Genomic DNA, 10,699 nt, shown 5'->3' with positions numbered 1-10,699 from the left:
GCTCAAGAGACACCACCAAGCCCCAAAGTCCCCTGACAAAAATATCGTCATTAAAGGGGAGGGGCCTGACTCCATAAACTCTGTCGGCACTGAGCTGGTTACGTTCAACCGTTACAGACGGTATAACACATGATTGGCCTACTTTATAAAATCATCGTACAAAGTGATTCAAAGGACAAGATCATAAAATATTTCTTACTGCTTTAATGTGGCAAAAAAAAGTGACTTTATAGGACAGCTTTTGTCATTTAATCTTAGTGGAACTGAATTGGCATTTAGTTATTCTATTATAATCCCGTTGCACGGTATTCTGCAACAGGGTAAACAACTCTGAAATAGCGGAACAACGATGGTGACAAAAAGTCCATTAAGTGCCTAACGGTTTATTCAGAAGTGCCAGAAGGCAGGATGTCCAGCGTGTAGGCATTAATACATGGCAAAATCACAACAAATACATGGCAAAATCACAACAAATACATGGCAAAATCACAACAAATACATGGCACACTAACCGAAAAGGATCAGTGATGTAAAGTACTTAAGTAAAAAATACTTTAAAGTAGTACTTAAGTCGTTTTTCGGGGGTATCTGTACTTAACTTTACTATTTATATATTTTTTTACAACTTTTACTTTTACTTCACTACATTCCTAACAAACAAAAAACAATGTTTTACTCCATATATTTTCCATGATACCCAAACGTACTGAGTACAAAATGTCCTCGTAACATTTTGAATGCTCAACAGGACAGGAAAATGGTTCAATTCACGCACTTATCAAGAGAACGTACCTGATCATCTCTACTGCCTCTGATCTGTCGGACTCACTAAACACACATGCTCTGTTTGTAAATGATGTCTTGAGTGTTGGAGTGTGCCCCTGGGATACTCCAACAAGAAAATGGTGCTTAATGTAAGAAATTTTAAATGATTTATACTTTTACTTTTGATACTTAAGGAAATGTAAACCCAAATACTTTTAGACTTTTACTCAGGTAGTATTTTACTGGGTGACTTTTACTTGAGTCATTTTCTATCAAGGTATCTTTACTTTTACTAAAGAATGACAATTGCGTACTTTTTCCACCACTGAAAAGGCTTGACATATATATATATTTTTAAATTTAACCTTTATTTAACTAGGCAAGTCAGTTTAAGAACAAATTATTATTTACAATGACTACCTACCCCAGCCAAACCTGGTCAACACTGGGCCAACTGTTCGCCACTGACTCCCAATCACAGCTGGATGTGATACAGCCTGGATTCAAACCAGGGACTGTAGTCTTGCACTGAGATGCAGTGCCTTAGACCACTGCACCACTCGGGAGCCCAACAACTTTTAGCTGGATAAACTTTTACAAGTAAATACAAATGCCTAAATGCCCATGGAACAGCTCACAGCAATGTGTGCTCAGAGCTCGCCAGTTTGTAGTCCTAAAACCCCAAACTGAGTTACCTCTGGTTCGTTCAGCCATGGGCACAAATGAATGGGGAAAGAATATGGCTTTGTGATAAACGCCTGAAAATAAGGTCTGAGTTTAACACAGGTTTAGAAGATCTTATATGTTTGGGGTGGCAGGTATCCTAGTGGTTAGAGCATTGGACTAGTAACCATAAAGGTTGCAAGATCAAATCCCAGAGATGACAAGGTAAAAAAAATCTGTCGTTCTGCCCCTGAACAGGCAGTTAACCCACTGTTCCTAGACCATCATTGAAAATAAGAATTTGTTCTTAACTGACTTGCCTAGTTAAATAAAGGTAAAAAATAATAAATTTGCATGAGATAATATTAGTCAGTTAACATGACCTTTATGGATTATCAAACCGTTATGTGCTTTTTTATTACATCATTTTTGTATTTTTTTTAATCACTAAAAGTGACGTTAGCTGATGAAGATTATCTCATAGATTAAACCGTATTATATCTCCTTAACCTGTGTTGACCGTGGACCTTATTTTCAGGCGTTTATCAATAAACCCTTCAAAAAGGCCATTCATTTCCCCATAGGCTTTGTCCAACAAAAGCATGGCGCAGTTAGTGCCTACAACAAGACACCATTACTATTTATATTTATTAGATCTGTTCTCTGTTACGGAACAAGTATGGGCACAGATAGAACAATGAGACAGATATTTCACCAGATGTATAAATGTGAAGCACTGCTTGGGCGTTTCCACTCACTACCAAATATGGTAATGAGAGGAAGCCCAGTGGCCGGCAGTGGGAGAAGATGGAAGGAGAGGAATTTTGTCTCACCGTTCTGCACATTTTCTCATTGATGAAACATTTGATCTCAATACAGTTTTCTTTTCTCAAAACTACAATTCGTTATGAACAGAGTTGACAAAGTTTTGTAGACGTTGTCATTTAAATGGAAAGTCGCGCATTTCAGGAGCGCAAAGTCGAATTTAGTTATTGTACACGTGCACTTCAGAGTAGGCGTTCCCTAACTGCCATATGTAAATATATGCCAGAACACGCCAATAGGATCTCGCTAGCTTGTGCTTGTTCTGCCCAACTATGACTCATTTTCACCCATTGGAAAGACAGGCCGTGCTCTATCTTGGGTTAGTTATAAAAATCTTCGGCATGTGTAGCTGCAGCCCGTTATGAAGACCAGAGTATGGGCGAGTGGATTTGTCGAAAGAAGTGGGTGTATGGAAAGCGAATCAGCTGTCACTCAATACCGTTTTGCGTGGCTGATTGGGCTGCACTACGAGTCGATACTAAAACCACTGGTGTTCTGGTGAAGTGCTTCCTACAGGAAGGGCATCATGATTGTGTCGCCGGCGGTAGCTACGTGGTCATTTTTTAAATGTAGGCAGACGCATCCATCGCTGGAGTGACTCTGTTAATCGGCGTGTCGAGACAAGTGGGAGGATAAGGAGCACTGATGGGAGGATAATGGGAAGATCAGGCGTTGGATGGTTGCTCTGTGATTTGTTACGGTTTTGATTGAGCGGTGTGGCGGATCGTGTGTCAATTCCGGCCAGCCTGGGGACGCGTGCTATCGTGCGAAACAAGACTGGGATAGTCTAATCTTGATAGAATCATACTATGTCAGTTGAATGTTAACGAAACACAAATTTAAAAAAAGACCTATCTTATAAACTAAAATACAATTTTATGTAACTTTTTTACCAATACAAATTAGGTCTACAACTCATTATGACATCTGTTTGGCTATCATATAATTACAATAAAATAGTTTTTTGTTAAAAAGGCTTTTTATAATTACTGTTGTAGGTTATTATTAATCACTAAACAAACTATACAGTTGTTTCATTTACCAGTAAATATATTTCCTTATTATTCTCATAGGATGATTAAAACGGGAACTGCTGGGCAACGTCTCTGTATTCTATTGTCATTCTATTCAATGACAAGGTCAACAATAAAAATCCATCAGAATTACTCCTACCAGAAATCCATCGTAAATCCACTGTAGATAACATAACATAATATGAAAAGACTAACCTAATGACTTCTGCGCTAAAGTGTGACTGAAACTATGTTAACATGCTCAAAATCAAACTCTCAGTCATCTCTGACAGTTGGAAGAATAATTGGCCTTAATTGGCCACGTGTACTCTTAAATCTCAACCTGGCACAGACAGAAGAGGAATGGCCACTCCTCTCTAGGTCGTCGTCGTCACCCCCCCCCCCCCCCCCCCCCCCCCCCCCCACAGTTTTTCCTAGCCACTATGCTTTGCTTGCTCTTTGGGGGGATTTTAGGCTGGATATCTGGATGTACTTAATGGCAGCTCCTGATAAAATCTGTCAGCAAACCAGCTTAGAATGGGAACTGCTGGACTATTGCTGTATTGTATTGTCATTCTATTCAAAGATGAATGCAACAATAAATATCCATCACTGTTACCAGCTCCTTATATACACACTAAACAAAAAAATCTAAATGCAACACGAAACAATTTCAAAGATGTTAATGGTACCAACAGATGCATGACCACCATTTGCCTGACGCAGCGCGACACATCTCCTTCACATAGAGTTAATCAGGCTGTTGATTGCGGCCTGTGGAATGTTGTTCCCACTCCTCTTCAATGGCTGTGTGAAGTTGCTGGATATGGGCGGGAAGTGGAACACGCTGTTGTACATTTCGATCCAGAGCATCCCAAACATGCTCAATAGGTGACATGTCTGGTGAGTATGCAGACCATGGAAGAACTGGGACACTTTCAGCTTCCAGGAATTGTGTACAGATCCTTGCTGAAACATGAGGTGATGGCGGCGGATGAATGGCACAACAATGGGCTTCAGGATCTCTTCACGGCATCTCTGTGCTTTCAAATTGCCATCGATAAAATGCAATTGTGTTCATTGTCCGTAGCTTATGCCTGCTCATACCATAACCCCACCGCCACCATGGGGCAAACCGTTCACAACGTCGACATCAACAAACCGCTCATCCTCACAACGTTATACACGTGGTCTGTAGTTGTGAGGCCGGTTAGACGTACTGCCAAATTCTCGAAAATGACATTGGAGGCGGCTTATGGTAGAGAAATGAACATGAAATTCTCTGGCAACAGCTCTGGTGGACATTCCTGCAGTCAGCATTCCAATTGCCCGTTCCCTCAAAACTTGAGACAACTGTGGCATTGTGTTGTGTGACAAAACGGCACATTTTACAGTGGCCTTTTATTTACACAAGGTGGAACAGACAAATAAAATCATCTTCCTGTGTACTCCACCCAGAGTTTAAACTTCTCTCCTCAGCTTCTCATTGTAAACTGAACAGATTGCACTCCTTCATCCCGTTAGTGACACTAAAAAACAGCAGTACGTACAGGAGAACCCCCATGTTCAATTTGATAAGGACATGTGCAGTGTATTTCTGTGTGTATTATATAAAATCCTGATTTGGTGGGCTATATATGTTAAGGATATATCTGGGGCAAAGCGTCACTTCTCACAGTCTGATACATTTAAAAAAAAAATTGATTGTCACTGCCAAATACCCGTAATATGGCCTATCCAGTCAAGCTGAACAAAGTTAAACAATCTTGAACCACAGATGTTCCATAGGGTATAAGTCATGATAGAGGGAGTCAACAATCACACATCAAGGTTTAGCTTGGTTATGTTCCTAATGGTTTGAGCTTTGGGCCAGTAATCAAAAGGTTGCTGGATCGAATCCCCGTAGCTGACAACTGGGGGGAAAAAATATTTGTCGTTCTGCCCCTGGACTAGGCAGTTAACCCACTGTTCCGCGGTAGGCTGTCATTGGAAATGAGACTTTGTTCTTAACTGACTTGCCTATTTAAATAAAGGTAAATATTTTATATGGTGTACAGTATAACCAGGAGTCTCGAAGCAGTCGAAAATAGTCAGGTTTTATTCTCTATTCTTTACAATTCTAAACTTTGGTGAAGGGTGAAGTGGAACAACAATCAGAAACAAAACACAATTTGCCTTTAGGTCAATCTGTGGCTAACACTTAGCTGCTAACGTTGCTAGCTAGCTTCTTTAACAGACTAATGTTAGGTTAGCTAGCTTGGTATACACACATTTATACATCTATGAAGAACATAGATACTGGTAGCTAGCTAACGTTACACCAAATACAGAGCTCTAACTGAGTAGCAAAATGTTACGTTAGCTAAAATATCTACCGACATATCTACCGAACACGCACTGAAAGTTTGAAACACACCGGCCAAAGCAGCCCCTCAAAACGGTCTTCTTCTTCTTCTATGAGGTTTAACGGCAGTTGGCATCCAATTTGTTGCATTACCACCACCTAATAGACTGGAGTAAAACTCCCTTATACTTTTCTTGAAAAATGTACTGAATAAAATGCCCTACCATCTAAACACTACACTCACTAATTTCAAAATGATATAAAATAAAAAATATCACCACCCTACTCCACTAATTAAATGTATTTATTTCTACCTCATTCCATCATCCTGAAAGGATGAGACATCACCACTTAACACATCCTGTAATTATTCTGATGTCAAGTCTCACACACCCAAATAGCTCTCTGAAGCTGCCACCACAACCTCTATTTTCTGCGACTTCCATTCCATCCCTGCAGTACAGTTGATAACCATTGCTATAAATGCTAAAAATCCAATCTTACTGAAACATATATCACTTTTTTGGCCTATTCCTCTGTACTGGTATATCTCTACTACTCTCACCATCCTCTTTAACCCATCTCCCTCTACTTTCTTCACTGCCTCAGCATATGACATCTTCTGCTCTACTCTAACCCTGGAAACCTCAACCTGCCTCTCTCATGTCTGATCTCCAGCTCCATGGGCACCTCTACAATTAACACATTCCACTACTTTCCCCCAATACTACACATTCCTTTGTCTCTTCTGCACACTTCTGCACACCTTGGACCCTCCCTCCTACACACTGCTGCCACATGTACACTCATACAGGATAACTTATATATCCTAACATCACTTTGACAGGCAAAGACTCAACTTCAAGACTCAAAACTCTCTCTCTTAGACCTCCTCCCCCTCTCTTTTCCCCTCAATTCTTCCTCCCCAAAACGGTCTTGAGTGACAACAAATCAGCCCAATTGGCACTGCTCTCCTACTTTTCTCGACACGCCCATTATACGAGTCACTCCAGGGATGTAGCTACCTACAACTACCCCCTTCTCTAAAAGCCAACTCATGCTTTAACCCAAATTTGTGGTCGGAGTATGGATAGTGTGACGCAATTGCATAGCCTCCGGAAACAACGCAGAGGCCAAATTGAGCTCTGTACCACATCGCCGTACGCCTCTCAAATAATTTTGTAACAATGCGGAGGGCTCGGTATAGCTCCACATTGACATGATTGGTTGACAGTAGTTGAGGGCAGGAAGTCCTGTATGAACACAAACTCACTTCCTTTTGACAACTTCCTTTACGACAGCTCTAAGCTGCTCTGACCTCTGACTTCTGCAGAGGCCGTATCACCGTATCACCTTATCACTGTAAATGCTGCATGGCCAATGCAGATGTCAGATTGATCATGCAGTGCCTTTTACAGAACCTAAATCAGACTGTGTTATCCTTGGGACGTACCAATTATGCACCTGTGACGTCAATCCCATTTAAGATAAAAATGTTAAGCTGCAAAATTTAAAAAAGAATTGGGGGGAGGGCAACCCTTAACCAAATTCACATAGAAATACGAGTTTGTTTTATAATTGAAAATATACAATTATTTGTGTAAAACGAACAGTGAAATATGACTCAGACCCACCCTCTGGGTTAAAAACAGAGCCATGACTCCCTTTAGCAGAAACGATAGACTACGACTGATTAGCACCTAGGTTAAAAGTATATTTTCTGTTTGGAAACTGTTGTTGATGTTGACACACGCTAAAACATAAACAGACCATGGATTATCTATGCATAGGACTTGTTTGAGCCTAAATACCGATGTAACACAGGATCAAGAACACAGACAGACCATAGCTGTAAGCAGCAATGCCGGGGTTCAGTTATGAGGGCCCATTGTGCCACTATCAGAACCAATTGGACACATTGCCCTGGGATGAGTTACTGTGCTACTGTTTCCTATGAATGCCATATATCAGAACACAAAATCAAACTGATCATGCAATATATTATGCTTTTGATGTATTTTGGACCATTTTCAATGACGTCAACTACTTTCAAACATATGTTTCTGCTGAACCTCTGGAACCGATTGGCACCAAATTTGGTACATTACATCTACAGATACACATCTTTTATTTTCCAAGACTTTTGCGCAAACAATGTGGATGCGATGAGCCAATGAGCTTGCGTGAATGTTTTTTTTCTCCCCCCCATCCAACAGCTCCACCATGTGGCCAAACTGAAGCGTACTTTACAGCTTTGCTAAGACTCATATCCCTGAGCGTGTGTGTCAAATTCCATCATTCTGAGTCAAACCGATCAAGAGATATGGACATGTGCCTGCTATAGCGCCACCGTGTGGTCGATCTGAATTGTTCTCGCATATGTTGAGTCTTGACAGTATTTTGAACATGTGTTGGCAGGTTTGTTACAATACGAATATCTTATATATATGAATGACACACACACACACACACACACACACACACACACACACACACACACACACACACACACACACACACACACACACACACACACACACACACACTCATGAATAAGTTTCCCTTGCACTCCTACAAAGGAGAATGAACAGTGAAAGAAAAACTGATATTACATATTATATAATAAGAAACAAATAATTAGAATTTATTTAAAACAATAATTAAATGTTGAATGTTAAATATGTTTAATGTTCAAGGTTGGAAACATTGGGGACTGTTAAAGGATGACATAAGTAATATAGTAGAACGGTGAGGGAGAAGTGAGAGAGGGAGGAGAGGGAGAGGGAGGTGAGGGAGAAGTGAGAGAGGGAGGAGAGGGAGAAGTGAGAGAGGGAGGAGAGGGAGAAGTGAGAGAGGGAGGAGAGGGAGAAGTGAGAGAGGGAGGAGAGGGAGAAGTGAGAGAGGGAGGAGAGGGAGAAGTGAGAGAGGGAGGGGAGGGAGAAGTGAGAGAGGGAGGAGAGGGAGAAGTGAGAGAGGGAGGAGAGGGAGAAGTGAGAGAGGGAGGAGAGGGAGAAGTGAGAGAGGGAGGAGAGGAAGAAGTGAGAGAGGGAGGAGAGGGAGAAGTGAGAGAGGGAGGAGAGGGAGAAGTGAGAGAGGGAGGAGAGGGAGAAGTGAGAGCGGGAGGGGAGGGAAAAGTGAGAGAGGGAGGAGAGGGAGAAGTGAGAGGGTTAAGGTGTTTGTTTCAAGGTACAGTACATTTGGACGATGTCTATCAGGCGTGGAGGATACTGCTTTAGGGCCTGTAGGAGGTTGATAGTGAAATTTTACAATGTTGAAATAATACGATGATGATGGGATGTTGAAGATTTAACTGTTGAAGGTGTAACTGTTGAAGGTGTAACTGTTGAAGTTGTAACTGTTGAAGTTGTAACTGTTGAAGATGTAACTGTTGAAGATTTAACTGTTGAAGATGTAACTGTTGAAGTTGTAACTGTTGAAGTTGTAACTGTTGAAGTTGTAACTGTTGAAGTTGTAACTGTTGAAGTTGTAACTGTTGAAGTTGTAACTGTTGAAGATGTAACTGTTGAAGTTGTAACTGTTGAAGTTGTAACTGTTGAAGTTGTAACTGTTGAAGATTTAACTGTTGAAGTTGTAACTGTTGAAGATTTAACTGTTGAAGTTGTAACTGTTGAAGATTTAACTGTTGAAGATTTAACTGATGAAGATTTAACTGATGAAAATTTAACTGATGAAGATTTAACTGATGAAGATTTAACTGTTGAAAATGTAACGTCCCATAGGGTGGCACACAATTTGCCCAGTGTCGTGCGGGTTTGGCCGAGGGGTAGGCCGTCATTGTAAATAAGAATTTGTTCTTAACTGACTTGCCCAGTTAAATACAGGTTAAATAAATAAAAATAAAAAAACTAGTAGTGATGATGATGTTTAGCTGGATATATTAAGGATGTTAGTTTGACCTAGAATAACCCCAGGTCAGACTAGTTAGGAGAGACCTAAAAGGAGGTCAGGTAACCATAGTGATACGGGGCTCGGATCCTTATGAGATGAGGCTGGTTACATTTGGTATCGGAGCCCGCATCCTTCATGGAGGGGTTAGGGGTTACGTGCGTCACGGCTCGCTTGAGCCTGGGGTGGGGAGCCTGTGGTTTTAGAAAGCCTAGGGTAAGAACAAATTTGTGGTTTGTGGTTGGCTGGAAATGCCCCTTTAAGGGTCATGAGAGGGTTTGCAGATGCAGGTGCAGAAATTTTGTAGAGGCGTCAGCAAAACCGCAAGTGCTGGTAGGCGAGGAGTAATGACCACAGGAGCAGTGCTGGGACCACAGACAGGTCATTTGGGCAGCAGGTGTTATTAGGACAAGGATTTGGATATAAAAGAGACAGGATTTAGTTTGTGAAGAAGAGTGTCTTTGGACTTGTTAGAAGAGACAGGATTTTGTTCGTGAAGAAAAGTGTCTTTGGACTTGTTAGAAGAGACAGGAGTTTGTTTGTGAAGAAAAGTGTCTTTGGACTTGTTAGAAGAGCCTGTTGTCTGTTGAAGACTGTAGCTTTTTAGCTCATATACTGTATATACTGTATATATATATCTAATCATATATGAGCTTTTTAGCTCATATACTGTATATATATATATATATATATATATATATATATATATATATATATATATATATACAGTATATAAAAACAGTATATGAGCTAAAAAGCTCATATATGATTTGGATTATACTTGGTTGTGTTCTTAAAATATTAAAGTAAAGTTCTAGAAGGAATCCTTAAGGTTACATTTATTGATATACATTTTAAGTAGCTGTTCGTTTTTAAACACCAACTGAGGGACTGATCCTCCACAGGGGGGCGACAAAAGACTGTTTATAGTGGTAGACGGTAAGAGACCGTCTGTCACGTTTTTAACTGCTGTGCTCATCACGGAATTGTAATAGGTAAAACAAATATTGCATTGGTAGCCTAGTAGGGGTTTTAGATAAGGGTGCTGAAGGTATCTAATCCATGGATTATTGATTTGTGTTATTGATTGATTGATTGATTGATTGATTGATTGAGCTGGGACTTTTTATGCCTGTTTCTGGAATTTTGAATAAACTTGTTTTATTGTTCTGAAACCCCGTGT

The sequence above is a fragment of the Oncorhynchus clarkii genome, chromosome 4 (genome assembly GCF_045791955.1).
Source record: "Oncorhynchus clarkii lewisi isolate Uvic-CL-2024 chromosome 4, UVic_Ocla_1.0, whole genome shotgun sequence".
NCBI lineage: Eukaryota > Metazoa > Chordata > Actinopteri > Salmoniformes > Salmonidae > Oncorhynchus > Oncorhynchus clarkii.
The sequence above is the reverse complement of the archived record's forward strand: the minus strand, read 5'-3'. Positions refer to the sequence as shown.